The following is a 24,225-nucleotide window of genomic DNA, read 5'->3' on the forward strand; positions in this document are numbered from 1 at the left end:
GATCGTCTTGAGGAGAAGGCAGTGGTTAGGATGCGGTTAGGCTGACATGAGTCCTCTAGACTGTTCTGTGCCCACCACCGTCTCTACCAGGTATGATTACAAGAGTGAATTTCTGGGACAGGAGCACTGGCAGCCAAAACTTGACCTGAAGCAGTTCATTCATTCTTCACGTCCCACATGGTAATTGTTCCTGAGTAATGACAGCCTGTTCTTTATTCATTTGGGGAATCCTCTTGACCTAAGGTGAAGGTTTTCAGCATTACGATCCCTCTGCTTATGAATTCATTTTAGCTAGTTCAGAAAATCTGTGGTTAAAAGGGAGCCACCAGGAAAGCGGGTAGCCAAGTGGGAACGATGTAGAAATATTTTCTTCCAATCTAATCTTCTAAGGCACCTTGGGAACCACCCAGGACAAAGATTTATTGGGCCAGGTCTTTTCCTGTACGGAAAATTTCCTTAGGGACAAGGAATTTATCTTTAAAGGTGCCAGTTTATAGCAGTGAAACCTCTAGCCCCGACCATCATCTTTCTTTACCATTTACAGAAGTCAGTTGTCCCTAACTGGGAGGATCACACCTGGAAAAATATAGGAAACCAGAAAAACTTTGAGGAAGAAATACACACCTGAATAGATGATGAGGCTTCTCTCATCCTTACAGGCAAACGACCTTTCTGATGATTAAAAACAATCACATTGTTAGTTATTCTGCTAGGAGCAATAATATGTAACCAAGCATAACCGGTACAGTATTAACGTGTAAGGTAGGAAACATTAGCCTCAAGTAGCAGACAGACAGGAAGAGTACAAATGCACTTCATTTTTCACACTTGGTTACTTGTTCACATTCACAAAATGTTAAGGCTTTAATAAAACAAGCAAATATTGATACAGCAAATTAGGGGATGAGCCTTTCACATAACAAGCCTGGATTACACCACAGTACAAATCATGCCTCAGAAGTTATAGATGAAACGGTTTCCATTGGGAGAATCAATACAGTGGCTCTGCATCCCTAAGTACTCTTTGCCTCATCCAGGTGTCAAATCATCATTCTTCTGCATGGTAGTCAGGCTTCAGGATTTGTTTTCAGATACATGGATTTCATGTCTTTTTCTGGATCCAGGCCCTTCGTTTCTTTCATCCATTCTTCCGTGCTCACTCTTTTTGTTTTCATTTGTATTCAGTGTCAATTGCTACATCTGGACGCTCACAGTAGAATCATGGGTCAAAATAAACCTAAGTCTTGTGGCTTGCATTTACTTAAACGATGAGCTCTTGGGAGCAGCGGCTGCTTTTTGTTCTGTATTTGTTTAGCAGTATGCATGGTGGGAACCTGGTAAATCCCTATGCCTCTCCATGGTACTACACTACAAAGGACGTCTCACAGTTATTCAGTGTTTGTGTGCACTGTGCAGAGTCACAAGGACATCTGTAGTATCACTAGTCCCATGTAGTATCCTCCTGCTGATGTTGTTCGCCTCTACTCAAACATACTGTTTGGGATCTTACCCCTGTGTTTTGGGTTACAGCTAGCATGATTCTCACCGACACCGGTTATAACTAGGGTGGTTTATATTAGGTCCCTCATATGGCTTTCAGAGCCTACGTTGTCAATAAAGGAGCCTGAGTTATCTAGCTCGAATGGAGATACTGACAATGGATGAGACAAGATCACAAAGTGATATTTATCAGCCCAGTTTTCCTAGTCTGTGTCTATGCTAAGACACCCGCTTCAGGAGATGAACTGTGCCTTTGGCTGGATCACCTGCATGGGCTAAACCTCCACTGACTACATGGAGCCTTGAGAGAACTCAGTGGGGTGGAGGAGTCTTCAAGGACTGAAGGGAATCCCATCATTGATCACTTGCTGCATTTATCTAAGATATTAACTCTCCTCTTCCTTGTTACAGCTTCATCAGCTAAACCATGTACATGAACTCTTTGGTATCATGGGAGTTCAAAGTTAATCAGTTCTTACAGTCGGCTACGGTTTAAACTGAACTGGGTGTGTGCTAGGCAGTGGACTAGAATCCTTTAATGTAAGACAGCTGTGTGACAGTACCTTGCAGCTGAGGCCAGAATAGGAAACAGCTGGACGTGATAATGCATCCATATGCTCCTGCTAGATCCAAAAAAGCCTGACTCTCTCTATAATCAGATTTGAAAGCATTGTGAAGGTCACCTTAATTAGATTCTTATTAGGCTTCTGTTCCTCCAGTTGAGACCTTATTGCATTAAACTAAATTGCTGCAAGCCAGGCTTAAGAACAATTATACACTGTTTCATACCAGTTTCACTTCACTTCACTGTTTTATAAACATGCAAAAATTGAATTCTGGGTCTTGATTTCAGAAAGACGCAATAGATTTGAATCAGGATATATAATTTTAAAATCAAACATATGAATAAGGGCAGAGCTTACTATAATCCCAAATCAGAAGTGCAAAGTAGGGAGAGTCCAGCCTTTGGGCTCACCATAGATGGTTTTGTTGCTGAAACGTGGCATTTCAAACCTGCTTTAGCATGGGTAAAGTAGGCATTCACTTAGGGCAATGGGTTGCCAAGGGGAAACAGAAGGCCAGAGCACCTACTTTGCCTGCCCAGAGTCCTTTCAAGCCTGGCTGGCTGCAGCTGCTGGAAGTAATGGGGTGTGCAGGAGAAGGTGAGCAACAAAACGGGAGCACACAAATGGGCTGCTGGGGGTTGCAAAGCAAATTCCCCTGCCAACTTCTGTCTCTGCTGCTCAAGACAGAAGATGTACTTTGAACTTCCTTCTTCAGCGTGTGCTTTCTGGTAACAAAACCAGCATCAAAACATCATTAAAATGAAGTGCTCATGTGCAAATATGGGTTCCCTCCCTGAAGAGAGAATAAACCTTTCAGGTTAGGGCTTAGGTGTATTATGCAGGTGAGACTCCCTTCACCTCATCCGAGTGACCTGCAGTCTCTGAGATGGCCATCTTAGACTTTTTTTGCAGACAGAAGACTGAAGAGGCACTTTTGGGTTACGATTCACCTGACCTGTTCTAGATGATCCTAGGTCATTTAGATTGAGATGAGCTGTTCCCAAGTTTGCTCACATATACAGAACAGTGCGTTTATCTACTTCAGGACACTTTCACTGGAAAAGCAATTGAAGGAAGTTGCAGCCTCCACCTTCTTCTATGAGCACCATTCAGGCCGCATGAAGGAAAAGGTGCTGTGTCCTTGGGCACCCAGGAATGACGTGGGCAAAAGAGGCAGTACCAGGGAATAGAATGAAATTTTACATTGGAGTTCAGGTGGCATAAGAGGAAGGAGGGATGATACTGCTTTGCTTCTCAGAGTGTATCTTCGAAGACATATAGCATGTCCCTCATCTGTCCGGGGAAGCAAGTGTATGATGTTAATCTTGTCTCAGAACAGAAGTAGTTTTAAATACAGATGAGCCATACCATAGTGATGGTAATAATGATGAAGTTGATGAAGACATAAGGTCACAAACCTTAGCAATGACCAAAGAAAGCAGGAATATTTCATTTCTCCCACCATGGGAATAAGATTTCTAAATGACATTCAAACACAGCATGTTGATAACCCACCTCTGGCCATTCACCTGTCTTCTCTTTCTTCTTTGCAGAGCCAACGCTAATCTTTTTATTTCGGTGAAGTAAAAACAGCAAAGGAACAAATATTCAGGCTCATATTTTGGGGCTTCGGCATTCTTTGGGTTTTGTCTTTTTTTGTGAGTGAATAGCAAACAAGGAGAAGAAGAAGCTGCAGGACCTGTGAGTGAGAGCTTAATAGAAGCCTAGTCGGTGCCTGGAGTCCAAAGGACAATTCACTTGCAAGGTGCGTGAGAGGCTCGGAAGCCAGAGAAGGGAAAATGTTGCTAGAGTGTTCAAAAAGCTAATTGCCTCTGTGCCAGTTTGGTATTGTTCCCTCTTTTTCATCTCCAGGAATGTTGTTCCCCCTGAAGGGAAAGCAGAACACAAGACAAATTGGGACTGTATGGCTCTAAAACTGCCCAATGCACACCCACCCCTAAATACCGCATACATGCACACATATGTGCACGCACTTACCTGTGTGTACATAAAATGTGTACATAAAATGTGTGGGAGAAGGGACAGCTTTAGACTAGTTTTCTCAGGACAAATTTTATGCGAACTTAGGAGCAGAACTGTGTTCCCCCCCCCCAAAATTTCTGAACTTTTTTTGTACAATTTCAGCTCCTTCTGACAAATCCAAAGAAGTCTTAATGATAGTAAGTTCCTAAATTTTTGTGCAAATAATAAGGGAGAGGAATTACGAGTGCTCTCATTGAGAGAAAATGCTACAGAACTGAGAGAAAATCCTACAGCTTGACATATATTAGACCCCAGCGACACCTATACCTATATAGGAGGTTCTCTGCGTTAGATATATACCTACTGTGTCATGGGAGACACAATGACTCTCCAGGACTGAATAAATCTCTGATGTTTCTAGAGAAGACAGGAACAGTGATTCTGCTCCACTCCTATGCTACATGTGGCTCATGTTGATGGGGCAGATCCATGGCCTAAGAATTAATTTGTAGCAGGGTTCCTCCTTCTCTCTCATCCATCTCCTTCTGGACTACCCTTATTCTGGTGCGACTTACATTCCCTACGGAGGAGTTGACCTGCTGTTCGGGACGTAAAGTGGCATAGGCATGGTAGCAGGAGAGTGAGAGATGGAAGCTGAGAGGGCAGGTAAATCCAGTAAACCAGTAAATTTGCACTTGATCGCTGATGTTAGTTTGCTCTTTTTCATGCCGGGTCTGATCAGCCTTGAGCTCTTGAGCAAGGCAATGAGGCCTACAAGTCAGAGGGTGCAGAGAGAAGAGAGCAGGAAGATGGCATGACTAATCTGGTAGAAACCATGTCTGGGAGCCTTGAAAACTCCATGATCTGACTAGGGATCTTCCCCCACCAGAAGAGGGCACGAGATCAGAGCCTGACTGTGTAGGGCTGTCTATCTGGGAGCCTGAGAAAAGGTCAAATAGCGTGAGTCTGCTGGGCATAGTTAAATCTTTTTGCTATCAGATCAGCAAGGTGATGCTGGAAGGAAAGGGAGGTGCATTGAGCAGAAACTGAGGGGGAAGGTTTAGAAGTAAGCACAAGTAAAAGCCGGAGTCACACAAGGTGGCAGTGCAGATTGTCAGCAGGGGTTTCTGGACATTAGCAAAAGGCTAAAAACAGCCCTGTGAATGCAGACACAACAGGAGAAACTAGACACCCACTGATGATTTAGCTCCATTGACTTTACCGGAGCTTCGCCTACGTGGCTCAGCTCTGTCTAGGATCCATAGTTAGCACGCAGGATAACTACTAATTATTCTCATGGTTTAATGACCGTCACTTTGTTTCTATCCTGAATCGATCTGGCTTTTCCACCGTCATTCTTTCAATGCTATCATTTAGATCAGCCTGAGGGTGATCGGTACCTCAAAGACCACAGACTTGCAATGCGTTTGTGAGACCAGCTGAGGTGTCAGTACCAGAAGTGAGCCCACGTGTCTGAGATGATGTCTGTGCTATCGGTGCGGGTGGATTCTGGTAGCAGACTGTGCTCTGCCCGCTTTGTGTAGGCTGCCTTGTGCAGGGAGCTGGGATGAAACACAAAGTAAGGTAATCTAACAGCGGAATTGTGTCCTGAGGGAAGCAGCTTATTACCATACAAACCTCTAAGCTGACATAAACACTGTACAGGGCTCTGTGCTTGCATCAAAATAAATAAATAATTAAAAGCGTCTAGTGATCGGCAGGTGGGAAAAGGTCCAAAGCCACCTTTTTCCATGGAAGAGCCGGATGTTATCAGGTTTCAGTAAAGGGAGGTTTCTTGCATGAACTCATGACAGAGATTTCCTCACAGCTTCCTCCAAAATTTTAATCACCGCTTGCATTATTGGCTCCAGAACAGGATGCCGTGCTCCAGGAATTGCCAGGTCTCTGTTAAACAAGAGCTGTTAATTTGACTTCACTGCTTTGATTTAACTTCCAAGAGTACATGCGATGAACTCTCATAGCCTTCCGCCCGTGAGAAGAACCATTCACTCAATTTTGAGCATGTCTAGGTATGTTTTTAAGCTGAAGACCAGAGAGTGGATAGGCAGAGAGTGGATTACTCTGTTTCTTTGCAGATGCAGTGTAGTTTACAGATAGCCTTCAAAAGTTTGTGATTTAAACTTCTCCCTATTGTGAGCGGTTTATCTTGGTGTGAAAAAGAAGTCAGGTCAGGCTGTAAAGCAAACAATAGCTCCTTGCTCATTTTGTCTTTTTCTCCAAGTGATACTGTTACAGAGCTGAAACACTGCTGGTGGTACTCATGGTATGGGCTGCTTCCCACCGAGAACATGACTGAATATTCATTTCATATAAATCACCAGACAGATGCTGTGTGAGAAACATTTTTGGTTCTTCCCAAGATTTGAACCTGCACCATATGCTGTGCTACCTGTAATTTATTTAATCATTGCTTTTGGGTGTACCAGGTAGTGACTGAACAGTACGGCTTTTTGGGGGAATGGTTTTGGAGTTCTGCTGAAAGGAGAGTTTAGGCAAGCTCCGTAATCATGTGTTGAGGGTGCATTTGGGAGCAGAGCCTGGAGTGCCTGTACAGTCCACGGAGAGAGGTGATCATGTCTCCAGATGTGGATGCATCTCCCCCTCAGCTGATTGCATTGGGACTGGAGTCTAGGAGCTCTGGGTGGTACCTGGGCCTTAGACACCACTGCAAGTTACCCTGGCTGTGGGTTCAGCTGCCAACAGGTTACAGCTGTGGTGGATGCAAAATTTCCTTTCCCCCAGCTCATGGTCATTGCTCCTTCATGTCTTCTAGTGCAGCTGCACTAGTAGCCAGCCCCTTACTCTGTCATGCCAAAATTATCTAGGGTAACTTAGAAACTTTAGTAAATATACTGTCAGGTGCTCTGGCAAATCCTACACACGAAATGTTTCAATGACCTTTTTTGTTATAATTGTCATTTCTTTAAAGCTCAGCTCCCATGGAACTACCTAAATGAAGAGTGTCACTGAATGAAGAATCTTCCATCCCTGAAATACTGAAAGGATGATGGCAAACCTTAATGACAAAGCAACAGATGTGGCTGCAGTGAGGTCATGTGGATGTGTAGCTGTCATCATATCATACCGGCTGTATGGGCCACAGAAGAAGTTGTGAGCAGAAGTTTCTTCTCATGGAAGCAATGCCAGGGTTTCACTTTTTAAAATATGGCTCTTGAAAGCTGAAGACACCAAAGACAGAAGAAAAAGTTGGAGGGAAAGCCTGGGGGCAGGAAACCACCTTTACATCTTCTGGGATTTGTCTCAGCTCCTGAAATCAAGATCCAACGATTACCTCAGGACTGTTTTCCTCAGATTCCTGTTCCCAAGCTCTTAGGAGAAATTCCTGATTTGTTGAAAGGTAGATAGACAAATTGGATCAACAGCACAAGTTTAGAGTTCGCTATGGAGACTGTGAAACCTCTGACCAACAGCCCCAGGAGATTAAAATGCTTATGCTCAACTTCTTGAAGTGTAAGTTAAGTTTTGGTTGCTTGTTCATGATTTTACTGCCAAAATACAACAATAATAATAGTAAAGAGGCAAAACAACTTCTGCTTGGAGTGCTTTCTGGTGACTAGTCCAATTTGCATAAACTTTTTTGATTCCATGTCATTCTTTGGTTCGGGGCCATGTTTCGTGCTCCAAGAGGGAGCTGAGAGCTGAGAGCGCTCCTCCAGCAGTGTCCCCTGAACAGCTGAGGTGGAGACAGCAACAGAGCACAACAGAAAGCTGAATTTATTAGGTGACTAGGCTGCTGAAAATTAGGAAAATGGCATTCTAGCGAACTCTCGTGCTCTGCCAACAACGGGAGATGGTAGCAGTAGAAAGAGCAGTGTTGGCCTTGGAGGCTTATGCGCTCTTTTCCATTTGATAATAAAATAGAATAGAACAAAATGAAATTTATTAAGATAAAAATAGGAATTAATAGATTTCTATCAGGGGAATCAAGTTCGCCTGCTATAATAAGAAGGGTGTTTCTGGAAGCACTTGCAACATTTCAGCAGGATGTACACATAAGCGCTGTGAAGATGGATGAAGTGAGAAGAGTCTTGTCTCAAACAAAGAAGCGGCAGGCGTTTTCAGCGGTAGCTGTGCGAGGAAGTGCTGAGAGACTGCATCCAGAGGCTGGGGATCTGCTATACTGGATGCTGAGTGACCCTATGGATAAAACTTCTCCTCTGCCTGCTAGGCATTTCAGGCAGGACATAAAGAACCTGTGGGAGCAGCATGGAAGGAGGGGTCATCCGGAAGGAATTGCTCAGCCTTGCAAAATATTCAGCAACTGCGCTTTTCCCAGTCTATTCAGTGCGCAATGCCCTGGACTGAGCTTGTGATCGGTGGTCTCTCTTTTACATTACCACAAATTTGGGGCATCTTTTCCTGTGGGGTACACTGTCGTTTGGTTGCTCTCTGTTTTGTTCCAGAGCCATTCAGATCTATACTTATAAATGAAACATGCCAGGGGCCGATCCTCTAGCGATGAGGTCAAAGGGCAGGATCAGGCCATGTCCACACCATTAGTCTTTCTTAGCATCCGGCAGACGTACCGGTTTCCTTTGAGACTTTGAACCAGGGTCTGCTCCCTACGTTCGGTCAAGTCTAGCTTTCTACAGTGTGGATGCAAATGAGCCTGCCCAAACTGGCTTTGCAGGCCAGGATTCCCGTTGCGTAGACCAGGAGGACATAGTTCATAAAAACGCAGATAAAACAACAACAAAAAAACCCAACAACCACAAAAAAAAGGAGAAAGGTTTGAAACTCCAGATGTACCCATCAGCAGTGATATTTTTTCCTTTTGGAAAGCTATCCTACAATAACACTTTCACTCTTCCAGCTCTTCCACCTCTTTTTTTGTACAAGGACAAACCAAATAGTTTTATTAAAAATATAGTTTAAGAAAACATGATTACAAAATAGTCCTGTGAAAGAAAAGGCAAATACATACGTATTGAATGAAAATAAAGAACAGCAACAATTTATACCGCATAATCACTAGAACTGTAAAACAAAATGCTAACGCTGTTACTATTTTTTATTCTTAACAGCAAACATTCTCCTGCAGTGTTTTCAATTCACACAGTTTCTAAGATGAGGATCGTTAATGGAAGACCATTTTCCCAGTCACTGGAGCCCCAAAACGGGCTTCAGATGTCCACAGCTGTCAAATTTATCCTAGAGAATGAGATGCTTAAGAGGGTATCTATCTCAGTCCTCCTGGTGCAGAGTGACATGAGGGGCCGCGGCAGAGCTCAGCAGGCTGGTTTGGCAGATGGAGGGCAAAGCAAAAGGCAGCATACATGTGCACAGGGCACCTGTGGAGTGGCAGACAGGGCTGGGAACCTGAACTAGGGAGATGTCGAGGTGTTGAATATTCGGTGGGGGTGAGAAGAGCAAGAGAATGTAATATTTCCATATGATCACCTTTTTTTTTTTTTTTTCATTTTTCTCTTCTATTCCTTTCTTTCTTTCTACTGTCAACCAAAAGTTAATGATCACATGTAGTACTGGAGAGGACCCAAAACTGAATTTGTCTGGAGGCTGCCTGTGTACCTGAGTGTTCTAGTTGATTTTCTTCAAATGATCCAAGAATGACAAACAGCACGAACGGTGTTATAGGACTTTTCATAATATCATTCATTTCTCTCCAGCCAGGAAGGACATTCCTTTCCATTGGCTTCAAGTCCATTTTCCAAGTGCATGTTTAATTGCTACTCTAGTGGTCTCCAGGGAGTCCAGATAAAATCAGGTGAAACTGTTAGATTCTAATTTTACAGAAGCTTCCAAATCGAGACTTTCTGTAGACGTAGATATAGGATGGGAGACGGTCCACAAACACTGAAAAGCTCATAGTCTGAACGCAGGACAAAGCAGGGAGGAATATTTTCCTCCTGCATCACTTCAGAGGAGACACGTTCCCAAGGCCTCCCAGAGAAGCTGTGTCAGAGCTGGGTATCAGCCCCAAAGCTCCCAAGTCCCCACCCAGTGTATTTGTCTCATTTTCCCTGGTTTAGTCATTTACAAGTGGCTCACATCAGCGTACATGATTCTGGCAGCAAAAGCAGCTTAGTTATGATTTGGTAGCAAAATATTTGGACAACAGAGCTTCCAAGTAGAAAACTTTCCAGGGCAGAAACCCGCTTCATCTCTCTCCGTCGCTGTCTCTGGGCTGCTTTGACGTCTCCCAGTCCCAGGTCTCAGAGAGGTTGTGCTCTAATCTTTTTCCATTTGAGCTCTGAAGATCGGTCCCTTCTTAATTGGCCCCGGCTTCCGCCTCAAATTGGGTAATGTCTGGGCCATTAATATTAATGGAAAGAGGAGATGCTTCTGTTTGTTCTGTTTTCAAGTGGTTTCTGGAGGCCATCTCCTGGATAGCCGAGCTTGAAACCACACTGCTTGAAACACAGACAACCCAGGCAGCACATACACACCTGCTCAGCCATAGAGTTTTTCCAGATGTTGACTTCCCCGTTAATGGTAATAACTGTATTACCTTAATTCCTGGACAACCCTTACAATCTTTTTTTATTACCCAAGCTGAAAGCCATTACCAGACGTAACTATATGTGATTGTGCTAAAATTGATTGTCAGACAAATGTTTTGAAACCTCTGGCTAGGTTTTCTGAGATGGGGAGATGTTTTTGCAGGGATATTCCTCAGTGACAGTGGACACAGTCGGATAACTCCCTCAAATCCAGATGTAGCCTCAGAAGATTTTACCGTACCCCGTCATTGCTTTTGCCCTTACTGCTGGAGGGGATCTCTCCCATCACTTAGCCAATGCAAAGGGCTGTGGGAAATGCCTCTTTATCTTGAGTGCAAAATCAGACAAACTGCTTCAGGAATCTTTAAATCACACAGGGGCACTGATGCAGTGAGTATTAACCCTGTATTAACCTCCAACAGAAAGGTGGAAGATAAAACTGGGGAAGCAGTAGCATCTTGAACAGGTCCAATTGTCTCCAGTGGCTATGTACGTCTACCCTTTCTCTTTGATTGCTAGTATATTTATTAAGTAGAGGTCTTCTGGTCTAGGGCATCCCATACACTTTATAGGGCAGAAATGCAGTATGTTCCTGGGGCTGAAACCTCAACTTGCGTTTCAGTAGTGCTGGGGCTGGGCTGACCTAAGAGCCTCGCCGGCTCGGTTTGTGTTTCCCTGTGCTAGCATGGGGTTCAGCTCCCCTGCCCGGTTGGCTAAGCAACTGAGGGGGACAACATGTGCAAAATGAAGGCACAGTGAGGAGAGTTAATTTGTCTAAGTGGTTTGCTGAAAGGCTGAGATTATTCCCACGCTTAGAGAAAAGCCGGGGTTTAGCGGCTTTACAGAACAGGGGCCAGGCTCTGTCAATTAGAAATACACGGGGCTAGCAGGCCTTCACATGCCATTTAGGCAGCACTGTGCTAGAGTCTGAGCAGGCACCGTGCCCATCTCTGCTCTTCCTCCCCAGGGGTGTCTGAACTCCAGCCCCTGACCCGTGAAATTCCCCGGCTCCTAAGCGCTGTGGATGGACAACGCACTTCCAGGGGTGTGCTTCGGTTTGGGAAAAATAGTCTGCCCATCCTCAAAGTTATTTATAGAAAGTGGTGGCTTAATAATTACATGGAATGATACCTTTGGGTCATATCCATTACCTATTTTTGACAAAAGGGGAAAATGGAAAAACCTTATTAACCGGAGCTAGTTAGTGTCAACGGCAATGAGGTGAAACAACACAGGATCCAATCACTCAGTTACTTGAAGCTGGTTAAAAAATGTCTTTGCATTGCCAGTGTATGGCACTGTGGAAAAAATGAATTGTTCTCTGACTTATTAACAGTTCAAATACTTGGGGACATGCAAAAATACACACACAAGCCTGTGAAGAAACTCCCAGTCTCCAGTTACCCAGGACAAATCATTCAAACTGCAGGCTTCTATCTCCCCAAAAGGACATATTTGTCTGTCACGCCTCATTCTGAAAAATATATTGGTAATGGCACTCAGTGGAGCCAGGAGGACATTTGGAAACGTGATCTGAGGTCCTGATGTCTTACATGACTTCGGATACCCTTGTAGTTTTCAAGCAAAAGAACAGAATGCATCCCATGTCCTAACCATATCTTGGCTCTGGTAATCACTACCTGCCTACGTGAATTCCTCCTGACTGGATACGATACTTTTAATTCCCTTTTTTTTTTTTTTTTTTTCCTTCTGTGCCAATTGACTATAATGAAAATACCCTCCAGGTTCCTCCTCAGAGATGCAGCTGCAAAGATTTGGGGCTCATTAGCGAGGTCCCTCAAACACGAGCTACTGGAAGATAAAACTAGTAAAAGTTTGTGATGTGTTTTTCCTTTTTTCCTCCCCTGCTCCAGCCCCTCCCTTATCATTTGGCAATAGGCGCTGCTGAAAGCAAAACACTGAAATAGAGGGGACTTTGATCCTACTCTCTGACGCTAGTCGTGCTTTTATAACTACCTCCTGCCAAGACTTAAGGCTCCATCACTGATCTAGTGCTTATCAAAGATTTTTCAAGTGTTATTCAGAAGGGGCTGCTGGAGCATTTTCTCACATTTCTCATTCTTGTGGCCATCCTGATCACTTCCAAAACAGACAGAGTAGTGGGACTTTCAAGTCATAACTAGTTTTCCCTTCCCCAGAAGCCAGGGTGAGAGGAAGCCAGCCAGGCCCTGATCCTCCCACTCAGCTGGGAAATATTGCCTCTACTAAGAGTGATCCAGAGTGTGGGAGGGGTACTAATAAGGAAGTTTTGTACTTATGCTACACATAAGTAGCAACAAGAAGAGTCAACAAACACCTGGGCAAGACATCATGAGGCCACGGGAAAAGACGCTGTCCTGGAGACACCGCCCATGCAGTCAATCATTTCTCATTTTTGTTTTTTTGTGCTCCCCATTCCATGCTCCCTACCTGAATTTGAACAGTTTCTTGTCTGCTCATGAACTGTGTGTATGCCAAACGGATTAAATGAAAGACTGCGGTGATAGGGTGGGGAGCAAGACCATTAAGCGTCTTTTTCAGCAGTATTAGACTATGTATGCCATTGAACAACATGTTTCAGTAGCACCTGCCTCTTCTTCCCTTTTACAACTTTTTCTTTCACGCCCATCTACACTTCTGTGTTGATGCTTGTGCGAGTTCAGCAGTGGGTCTTATTGCCTCAGGACGTTGTGGATGGAGAAAGTTTCTCATCCAAAATAGGGGTTAGGCGAGTTGATGGGAGAAAAAGATCTGTTTAACAAGAGCTGAGATTCTATAGAAGGAGAAAGCAGCTTCAACGAGATGCCAGAAGAATACATGGACAGTGGGGCGGAGAACGAGGAGGAAGGGAAAATGAAGGAAAACCTTTTTCTGAGCCCAGATATAATGTTTTTCATCAAAGGAACAATGGTGATGGGCACGCTTGAGTTAAAAGCCAGCAATAAAGGAATCAGTCATATAATAAAAGTAAATAAATGTTGTCTGGAAAATTCAAATGTGGTATTATTCTGTGGATGCTGTCAGCTCCCGGGCAGACCACAGACATGACTGGCCCTGCAAAGAGAGGGATGCAGAGTGACAGCACCACGTCCCTGCCAGATGATCACACAGGAGTAGTCTGTGAATTCATGTCAGCATAGGAATGTACTTGGAAAGAGGTCTGGCCGCTCAGTTCCATGCTGATCTATTTAAAAAGGCAGTCAATGGGCTGTTTTTCTTACCCTCGTTGTTCCTTGTGTTTTCTTTTCATGTCTGAAGTGTTTATTAGGTTTGAGGGCTGTACAAATGAAAACAGACAAACAGCCATCAGTTGGCAGCAGGGTTGTTTACCCAAGTAGAGGCTATTTTGGAGATCCACCATTCTGTCTTTCACCACTGCTTGGAATACAGATGTGCAGGAGCTGAACTGCACGCTCCATTTTTAACTTGTCCTCTCAGTCCTGGGGGATGGTGCAGGGAGGGTTATTTGCACAGGTGAAACACTGAGGCTTTGGAGAGCTGCAGAAGGCCTAACAGATATCATCCCACTCTCTGACCACAGAGAAGGGCATGGGTAGGGCTAGGCATGATGGGAGATGCTCTTTGCATATTTCTAAATTCTGTTAGCAGAAAAAAAAAAGAGTAGGGTATTGTGTGACTTAAGGGGAACTGAGGATGGGGGTGACCTGCTCTGATGTTGCTGGTCAAGTGGCTTGTGGGGGAAGGAAGGTCTTTATCCTTGGGTGGAATTTGCAGTGCAAAGTGGCATTGGAAATATCCACCCCTGCCTCTCTCCTGCTTCCACTACAATTTCCTGCTCCTCTCTCTTAGGCTCCACAAGCTCTGCTCTGCCCCAGCACTTGGTTGCAAAGTGGAAGAAGAACAGGAGAATGCAAAGGGAAATACAACCCTGCTCCAAGCTTCCTTCTCCCCTCCCTAAATGCTGGAGGGATGACTGTTCAAGTATCATCCACACCTGTAGGTAGGTAAAAGGAGATAAAGGCAGAGATTTGCTCTACCTCTGTTGTCTCTGTCACTACGTCCTTGGGCAAGCTTCCTTGGCCCTCGCTGTCTCCTTTTTCCCTCCAACCCTTTTTCTCTTTTCCGTATTCAAACTGTTAACTTTGACAGCCTTTAATTCACTGTGGGCTGCCCCAAGAGAAGTTTGTGCCTGAAGAGCATCTTGTGTGCAGAGGATGTGTACAGTATCTCTGAGAGGGGCCACCCTCCACAGCTAACTGCAGTGGACAGCTATGCAACTCCTGGACGTAGAATCCCTAATTTGAAGTGAAGGGAGTGAACAGTGGGAGAGGAAGAAATGAGAACTCCATTTCTGGTCCCTGCACACCTGCTGGAGCAAGAAAGTTTCTTCAACATGCAGGAGTTGGAGGTGAAGCTAGAATGCTGTATTTTTTCATTTATGTGCCTTTCTGGTGGCACTGGTGTCCTGCCTGGTTCATTCTTCCTTCCCTTGGCTCCTAAAAATCTCTTCTAGATGACACATGAGAAATGCTAGGGTTTTCTAAAGACAAATGGCCGGAAGCTATTTGCACCTCAAACCAGCCCTGACATAAATCTCCAGCGATACGATGGATCTTACAAAGAGCTGGCAAAAAATCAGAAGAGAAACATGCTAGCCATGGGCACTACTGAGTAGTAGTAGTAGTAGCACCCAAGGGCAAAATAATCAGCATCTAAAATCTGGGGGTTTTAGTACTATCTGCTGACATACGGAAGGCAGGCATCATGTACACATTTGCTTTTTGTGTCTTTATGGAGCCCCGAGGGAACACAGCCATACAACTATGAAATGCAAGAAGAGGTTCATAAAACGTCTTCCCCAGCCCTCACGAAGGAGCAGGGATTTCGCTGGGAATATCTCTTTTTGGAGCTCAGGCCAGGCCAGGTAAAAAACCTTTGAATTCACCTTTATGCGATGTCGTTTTTAAGAGAGTCACTCTGCTGAGTGTAACCACAGAGTAAGGAGAAAGTTTACCCAGCCTGGAAGGGGAGGGAAGGCTCCGAGCTGGCTCTGAAGAGCAGGTACTGTTCATCCCCGGTGCTATTTCAGGAATGCCTTGGAAGCACCCAGGCTGGTGCTAAAATAGCGTGCAGGCCTCGATTTACCTCATGTTGTGAAAAGAGGCGAGTGGTTTGAGGTGAGTGTGGAGAAAGGCAGGCAGGCTGCACCAGGGCTGGGGGCACACATAGCCCTTTTGATTCCTGGAAAATGAAATAAGGAGGAAAGATCCACAAAGCTGAAGGTGGACAAGTAAGTGTGAATTAGTGCCTTTGCTCCAGGAGGAGGTCACCTAGGCGAGAGGTCGCGCAGCGCTGAGGCTTTGCAGCAGCGCCGGTGATGACTCCTGACAGGCGGTGGTAGGTCGAGAGGGTCTGTACCTGCCTGGAAAGCACTAGTGATTTTTCTGGCTTGCAGGGGAGAGAGAAGGTAGGGCATGAAATGATGTAGAAGAGCATGGCTTTTGCAAGGAGGAGGGTTTGGTGGGTGGGTGCTAGCACAACAGCGCAGCAGCGTGAGCATGCCTTTGCACAGACCGTGCTGGGGATGCACAACCCCAGCGAAAACAAAAAGGGGCAACAGGTTTGCATAGTCCCCTGATTTTTACAAAGAAAAGCTTCAGGCCTGGCCAGGTTACAAATTCCTTAGATTTACCCTTTTGTGATGCTATTTTAAGAGAATCAATCTGCTGACCATAACCGGATGACTTCCTTATGGAATTGCATGAAAAAGAATTTGACTGCTGCAGGTGAGATCTGTCCCGCTTCCCTCTGGATCTAGTGGTGATGGAGCTAGTGACCTCACCCAAAAATTAAGGCCACACTTTCCATTATTCCCCACTTTACCTGTAGTTGATAATGCATCTGTATAGGTCTATCTGTATTGCTGTACATAACATCAGGTCAGGATTAAAGCTAACCACTTTACCCTAACAACGTTACCTAGGACTCCACATCCCTCCCCACTGAGCATAGCCACTTCAGAGGAAGCTGCCAATGTGCTGTGTTTGCTAGATGCACTGGCCATGCCGGTTTTGTCTACTTGTGCCTTTTGGCAGCATTTGAACCCCTGGGTAATGAAGAGTTCATTTATTCAGGTCACATATGTAATTCAGACACCAACCCACGTGTGACTGTGACCTCAGCTTGTGGCTCCATGACTCTTGGGGTCAGCTGTGGCCCAAGGCCTGTCCTCCTCCCTGGGTACATTGGCTCCAGATGAAACTTCTGTTACTCCCAGGGGAATTTTTATCTGAGTAACAGGCCAAACCCAGGGAAGGACTTCGCAGCAAAAAATACCAATTACTCTCCTTCAGAGAGCGTGAATAAATATCATGTATGTCAACACCTATTGCACCCCTCCCCGTCTTTGCACAAATGGCACAAAAAGCAACAATAACTTGTCAGAAAGGGTAATAGATACACCTCTTAATTAGTGAGAGTGAACTGATAGCTCTGTGCCACTCCTAACAATCTAGATTAGAAAGTAAACATTCTTGCAAAGATGCAGTGGTCCCCCATGTAAATAACAGGACTGAGGGAGACAGCAATATAGGAGTCTAAGTTCATATATAGAAACTTGTCCAAGCTACGATGCGTGTCATCTCCCACTGGTGATGGGATGCCAGGCATGCTATAATGACCATGGATGGATGCCCCTTTTTTTTCATATCTCCTGTGAAAATCAAGACCTCCAGGGTAAGGAGGGAACAGGGGTGATGGGACTGGACTTGGACAGAGCTGTCCCACCTCCTAACTGAATCCAAACTTCACAGACACTGAACCATGAAAACCCCTTCGCTTGGAGAGCTCTACTCAAGCTGTGGTTAACCCCATTTTGTCAGGGAGAAAGGCTGGTAGAACATGTCCTATTTCACATAGTCCAAAAGTAATCCCATGCAGTGGCCAGCTATCCTCCTGCAGACCTTCCACCTTAAGTACTTACCTAGATCCCATGCACACTCTGCCTTAACTTGACTTATCTTTATTGAATGATAACTGAAAGAAATGCTCACTCTCTTCCTCTGTTTGCTAGAGGAGAAAAAGGCTGATTCAGCTAAGTAAATAACAGTCCTGGAAAAATGTAAAAGCAGCACTGAGTAAGTGGCTTTTCAAGGATCTCCAGGTTACGTCTGCGCTGCTAGAGACACCAACTGTAAGGAATAGTCCTTCGTTCTGAGCGATGCTGAACGGCTCCCTTTCCCCCCTTTTCAAGGCTAGCCCTTTTTATAGCAGGTTGGCTGTGTTTAATCTCCGTAGCACTTGGCCTTGGCTTTTGCGGTTCACTATACAGTAATTTTAAGACATTATTTGGGATTTTTTGAGGATCATGTCACAGGCCTCTAGAGCAGCGTATTTCTTGCATGAAGCTGAGCATCTACACAGCGTGACATGGTTATGATTGTGATCACATTGCGGCATACAGTCTAGTTGGAGGCCTGTAGCTAGTGGTGTCCCTGAGGTGTCAATACTGGGTCCAGTATTGTTTAACTTATTCATCAGTGACCTGGATGAAGGGATAGAGTGCACCCTCAGCAAGTTTGCCGATGATACAAAACTAGGAGGAGTGGCTGATACACCAGAAGACTGTGCTGCCGTTCAAGGGGACCTGGACAGGCTGGAGAGTTGGGCGGAGAGGAATCTCATGACATTCAACAAAGGCAAGTGCAGGGTCTTGCACCCGAGGAAGAATAACCCCATGCAGCAGTACAGGCTGGGGGTTGACCTGCTGGAAAGCAGCTCTGCCGAGAAGGACCTGGGAGTGCTGGTGGACAACAAGATAAGCATGAGCCAGCAATGTGCCCTTGTGACCAAGAGGACCAATGGTCTCCTGGGGTGCATTAGGCAGAGTGTTGCTAGCAGGTGGAGGGAGGCGATTCTACCCCTCTCCTCAGCCCTGGTGAGGCCCCATCTGGAGTGCTGTGTCCACTTGTGCTGGGCTCCCCAGTACAAGAGGGACATGGCCCTCCTGGAACGAGTCTAGCGAAGGGCTCCTAAACTGGTGAAGGGACTGTAGCATCTCTGCTATGAGGAGAGGCTGAGGGAGCTGGGCCTGTTCAGCCTGGAGAAGAGAAGGCTCAGGGGGAAATCTCCTCAATGTGTATAAGTATCTGAAGGGAAAGTGTCAAGAGGATGGGGCCAGATTCTTCTCCATGGTGCCCAGCGACAAGACCAGAGGCAACAGGCACAAACTGAAACACACGAGGTTCCATCTGAACGTGACGACAAACTTCTTTCCTGTGAGGGTGACAGAGTACTGGCACAGGTTGCCCAGAGAGGTGGTGGAGTCTCCGTCCCTGGAGATATTCAAAAGCCATCTGGACACAATCCTGAGTTCCTGGGTAATGTGTTCTAGGAGACCCTGCTGGAGAAGGGAGGTTGGACTAGATGATCTCCAGAGGTCCCTCCCAACCTCAACCACTCTGTGATTCTGTGATGTAGGATGGTCTTCATGGAAGTGTTCAAAGGTGAAAAACAGTACTCAGGTTTCCTCTTAAAGGGAGCTGGTGGATTCAAGCCACAAGAGAGCCTGGAAATTAATTTACATCTATGCTGTATGGACGACCTGAGGACCAGGATCCAGATGAATTAAAGTACTGAGCTACTTGGCACCTTACATGCTTCCACAAGGACCCTGTTCCTGCGAAACACCAGATACCCAGCTGCTGACAAGCAGTCTGAGCTTCCTGCTTCTTAGGCTGCAGTGGCTGGCTACATCTGTAATAGTAAATTAAATATTCCTGGAATCATTCTCTGGCCTGGAGAGGCCAACAGGCATGGAGCAGCACGTGCATGCTGTTAAATTCCATTGCCTTCCGAAACAGGACAGCCACATCCAAAGTGTCTGTGGGGAATGGCTCCTGGCCCTGCTATCCCCAACCGTTGCTCAGGAACTGTCTAGGAAAGTGCCGAGCAGCCCGGGACAAAAAGGACACCAGAGACTATGCTGACAGCTGTATAGACAACCAAAAATCAGTGCTCAGGTATGTTCCCTGTTTCGTTCACCAGTACAGATGTAGCTAGTGGGACTGGGGACAGGTCCATACACCTGCATATGCTGGCGTGTCACTAGTCTGGGACATATGCAGTGAGCACCCTGTATGGGTAATGCTAAAGGTGGGCTGGGGAGAATGTTACAGCTGCTCCCCCCTGGGTAAAAACCACTCTTGGACTTTGTCTTTCTCCACTGCTTTTTGGGCTAATTTAAAACAAACAAACAAACAAACAAACAAAACAAGTCAATACCACAGGTTAGGTAGTGGTGGGAAGATAATGCTCAGTTCAGACCTCATTTTGGATCAGAAACGGAGGTGCTCAATGTCCATGCTGATCTCTGGCTTGTGTTTGGTATTAATCATTATATCACCAGCCATTACCCTACAACGCGACTCCTATTGTCCACAGCACTGAGCATTTATCAGCTGTTACCCCATTGTTGCATACATCAGCCCTCCAGATACACTTCCCCGCCATGTATCCTGTCCTTCCCAGTCCATGTCGAGCAGGAAAGGAATTCAGCAGCCTATGGGAGGAGGATGAAAGCAGGGGATGCCTTGTTTCACAAATGAAAGCTGTAGCTTTGACTGTTTGTTTAGGAATATGTAGGGATGGGGCTGAAATAAAGGTTATTTTGGACAGAGGGAGAGCTTTACAGAACCTTCATTCACTCCCTTTGACTGGGTTGCATAGAGGGCTACTGAGCGGGTACACTTTTAACGAATGTGAACTCCTCTCTTAATTAAATTACAGGAAATTAAAAAAGATGCATTTCATGGGCTGGTGGAAGGGGAAGAAAAGGAAAAAGAAGTGATATTTTTCCCCTGAAAAGAGGTCAGGTTTCTAGTCTGTTTAGTTCTGGATTTCTCTCTCCCTCTTCCAGTTTGCACAGAGGAAACATATAGATGCCTGCGTTTGCTTGGAGCTCAAGAGACAGGTCTATTCTCTGATGAACAGGGGAGACTTTCTCCCCAGGGCAATGGGGTATGTTCCCCCAATGAATATACGATAGGAAGGGCTACCATGTATGTGAATAGTCCACCACCCTCCAGGACCCTTGTGCATCTCGTGCTGGGAAACCATAGGGCATCCCTACTATGAGAAATCTGCAGTCTCAACAGACTAGAAAGAATTCATTAAAATCTTTGTTGGAGATTAAGCTCATGGCTGGCAATCACATCAAGGAAACAGCAGCATGTCCTGTTACGCAGAGCTCGTAAGGAGAGGCTCTGTGCTTCAGTGTTCAAGGCTTGAAGGCATCTTCCCCGGCCACAGACAAGGCAGGGCTCCTTCCAGTGTCACACCATCACTTGCACACTCTCATGCCCGTGCAGGATGCTGGTAGTGCTGTGCTGAGGACTCCTCTCTCTAGCTCTGACACATCAGATCTCCAGTGCTGGGAGGTAAGAAATGCTCCTATGCAGAACCAGCTTGGCCTGACCCAAACTGCGATGTATTGTGTCTTTCAGTGCGGCTAAGAGCCTTGTGGTATGCCCTTCCTGATCCTTCAGGCGCCCTTGCAGTTGCAAACACCACCATCCAGATCCGAAGGACATTCCTCATGCCTAATCCATAGCGCTGCCCCTGGAAAACAGTAGATTTCTATACATAGCGCTCTGAAAAGCCGCGGGGTTATTCTACCAGGGTGAAGGGGGTCTGTTCTCTGCAGCGTGCAACACAATTCAAGCCTTGTTAGCATATATGAGAGGAAAAAAAGAGAGAGGAAAAAAAAAAGGTCTCCTTTGTAAGGAGTTTGTTTGTGAAGTGGGGAATGGCTGGGGGTGTGTGTCAAAACCTCTAGAAGATTCAGTTTATTTTGGAGCCCCCAGAGGTTAGATGTAATCAGCTCAGAACACATAGTTTTACTCTTAATATGACATTGATTTTCTCTGCTAGCTGAAAGATGCCTTGATACTCAATGGGAAATTGTCCTTTCCCCACATCCAAGGACACACCTCCTCTCTCCCACCCATTCCGGGATTTTTGAATAGGAAGGGCACAACCATAGGCCATAGCTGGGAGCGGAGGTCTGTTCTTGACAGGACCATAAATGCAGTTGCTGTGTCTGACAGGGGACTTGCAAAAGATGCCACTTCAAAGAGGCTTGTGCTTTGCCTGAGGAGATGTAGGAATATTTGGCTACAAGGCTGGATTCTCTTTAGTTGTATCCCTTCCTTTTCTTTTTCCATTACATTTTTGTGGGATGATTTTTAGGTATTACATTCAATTAGTACTGTTATTTTGGGATACACCCTCCTCACATGCATCAAGTGAACCAAAAGGCCAGGAGGCCAACCTGAAAGGAAGCTTCTTTTTACTACCCGCAGAGCACCTGTCCCAAAGGTGTTATTTAACTAGGTCGCAAGACCGGATTGGCAGTGGGGCCAGATCTTGAAGTTATGTTCGCACTGCAAGCCACCTAATCTACCAAAGTGAGATGTCAGCTAAGAGATTTACTACTGAGCATCCGATGGTTCTGGTGAGACCATTCTTGGGATGTTTCTTTTTGAGGAGGGGAAAGTTACCTCATAACATACTCCATCATCAGAGTTCTCTAGACTCTAATTCATTTAAGAAGGTTGGAGAAAATTTCTTCTGCGATCCCTTTCTCTTTTTCACCTCCTCACAGAAAGCTGCGCCTCCCACAGATCTGTTGGTTGAACAAAATACCTTCGTCTCAGCTGTTCCAGCACAAAAAGTTCAGCATCAAGCTTTATCCTATGTAGCAATATTAGCAGGAAAGTTCCTGAAATAGATGATGGGATGGGAGAATTCCCAGCTTACTGGGTACTCCACTCCCAGCTGTGCTTCATATACCTTAAGGACGTGCCTTAATGTTGGTTATGATGAGGAACGGAACCCCTGACCACGACAGAAATCGCTCTAGTAGCAGCAGCAAGACTATAGCTTGTTTAGTCTCGTCACTAGAGGGACCCCACATATACTCTGGCATCATACCATTTAATTAAAGGTTGAATGTCAGCTCTGCAATGACACTGTGAAAAATCTGGAAAAGATGATTTCAAAGAAGGTTATGTGAACTCATTTTTCCATGTTGGGACATTATAAGTTTATAATCTAGGCTATATCTCACAAGAATATTCTGCAATGCTTGATAGGCTAAGATGTGGGCATCGTAACAAAATTCTACTTTAAAGTAATAAATGATGAAGGCCATAAATTTTACACCCTATGTTTTTAGAATATTTAATAGAGCTGTACGAATAAGGAATGTTTTTGGTCCACAGGATGAATAACAAATACATGAACAAGTAAAAGAACAGTCAGAGACTAGAGGAAAACAAAATGTATTAATTTCATGGGATTTCTTCATAAAATAAGAATAAAAGCATATTACACATATTTTGGAGTACTAGGAATCATTTTGTTGCATTTTGGGAGCTTTCAAGCCTTCTATTAATCCTTAAAAATTTTGGAATGAAAAGTTTGGCTTCTCTGAAGAATATAAATTGGCCGAAGCTGCAAAAGGATGCAAATAATCCACTCTAGGGCAGAGGCTGAGCTGTGTGCAAGGATTTGAATCGATGTTTTACTTAGTCATTCAGTTAAAGGGGGAGGAGGGACCGATGCTACTCACAGATGAATATTTCCAGGAGAATATGAAGATTCCCAGTGACGCAGAGATGAGTGTTTCTGAATCAGGGCTTCCAGCAATGACCTATCCCAGTGTGTGCTACAATTAGCTTTATTTCTGGTAGCTGTTTTATGTCTCATCAATGTCCTAGGAATCAAAGATGGAGCCGGTCGGCCATAGAAATCTTATAGAGATGGCACGGGGTTATAGGTGGTGACTTTATCCATGCCTCATCACCAGAGACAGATCTCTTTGTCAGATGCAGCATCCTTTATTAGTGTGTGCCAAACAGGATCCGTTGTGCTCTGCAGGAGTCGCTGCATGCTACAGAAAAGGGGATCTTTTACCGTTTGTGCAATTCTTTCAAGCACTTTGAAAACAGACATTTGGTCAGAGGAAAGAGAACTGCCATTCCCAGGTTTGTGAACACTCTATAATTTAATCAAGGAGGATTATATCTACCAGTTGTACCAGCCCCAGCAGTTCTGCATGCATCTTGAACCATTTCAGCTTCATTCTGGATGCTGCAATCTGTGCCAACCGTTAGCTCCTCCAGGATAAAAGACTCACCTCCCTCAACCATGTGACCTTGGAAGAACATGGGGGATATAAATTTGAGATGCTGTGATAAGACCAGGTAGAAGGAACACTGCCCTAGCAAAAACCCACCATCTCAGCTTCTCCACCACTTCAGAACCAATAAAAGAGAAAACAGAACTGGGAAAGGTTCAGAGAGGGTGGCAAGGATTACCGAAGGCAAGAAAGGACTTCTGTAGGAGGAATGCCTGAGTTAGGACTCTTCAGGCTGAAAAGATGATGTCTGAGGTCTATAAAGAAATGCAGCCAGCAGACAGTAACTTGTTCACTGTCTCTTTTGTGCCAGAACTAGTGACCAACAAATTAAATGAGCAGGCAGCAGTTTCTAAGGAAACCAAGGGGAGTGAGGGACTTACACAGCATCCAGTCAAATTGTGGAGCTCCTTGACATGGGAAGATGTGGATGATAAGGTGTGCATGGCTAAAAAAGAAAAACAAATCAGAAAAATTGGTTGGAGGAGAAACGAACAGCATCAACAGCTAGGAA

General features: G+C 45.1%; 1 long non-coding RNA gene across 5 annotated transcripts in view; it reads left to right on the forward strand.

Moving 5' to 3' along the window:
• LOC104150111 (uncharacterized) overlaps window positions 1-24,225 on the forward strand; it is a 57,340-nt gene that overhangs the window by 29,236 nt on the left and 3,879 nt on the right. For 3 of the 5 annotated variants that reach the window (XR_011139486.1, XR_011139488.1, XR_695501.2), the window contains 3 exons: window positions 3,620-3,831; window positions 7,000-7,541; window positions 14,363-14,513. This is a non-coding gene — a long non-coding RNA (uncharacterized lncRNA). Of the gene's footprint in view, window positions 1-3,619; window positions 3,832-5,920; window positions 6,080-6,999; window positions 7,542-14,362; window positions 14,514-21,015; window positions 21,247-24,225 lie in introns of those variants that run through there. The other 2 variants (XR_011139489.1, XR_011139487.1) reach the window with 2 other exon arrangements.

Source organism: Struthio camelus, chromosome 2 (assembly GCF_040807025.1).
Source record: "Struthio camelus isolate bStrCam1 chromosome 2, bStrCam1.hap1, whole genome shotgun sequence".
Taxonomy (NCBI): Eukaryota; Metazoa; Chordata; class Aves; order Struthioniformes; family Struthionidae; genus Struthio; species Struthio camelus.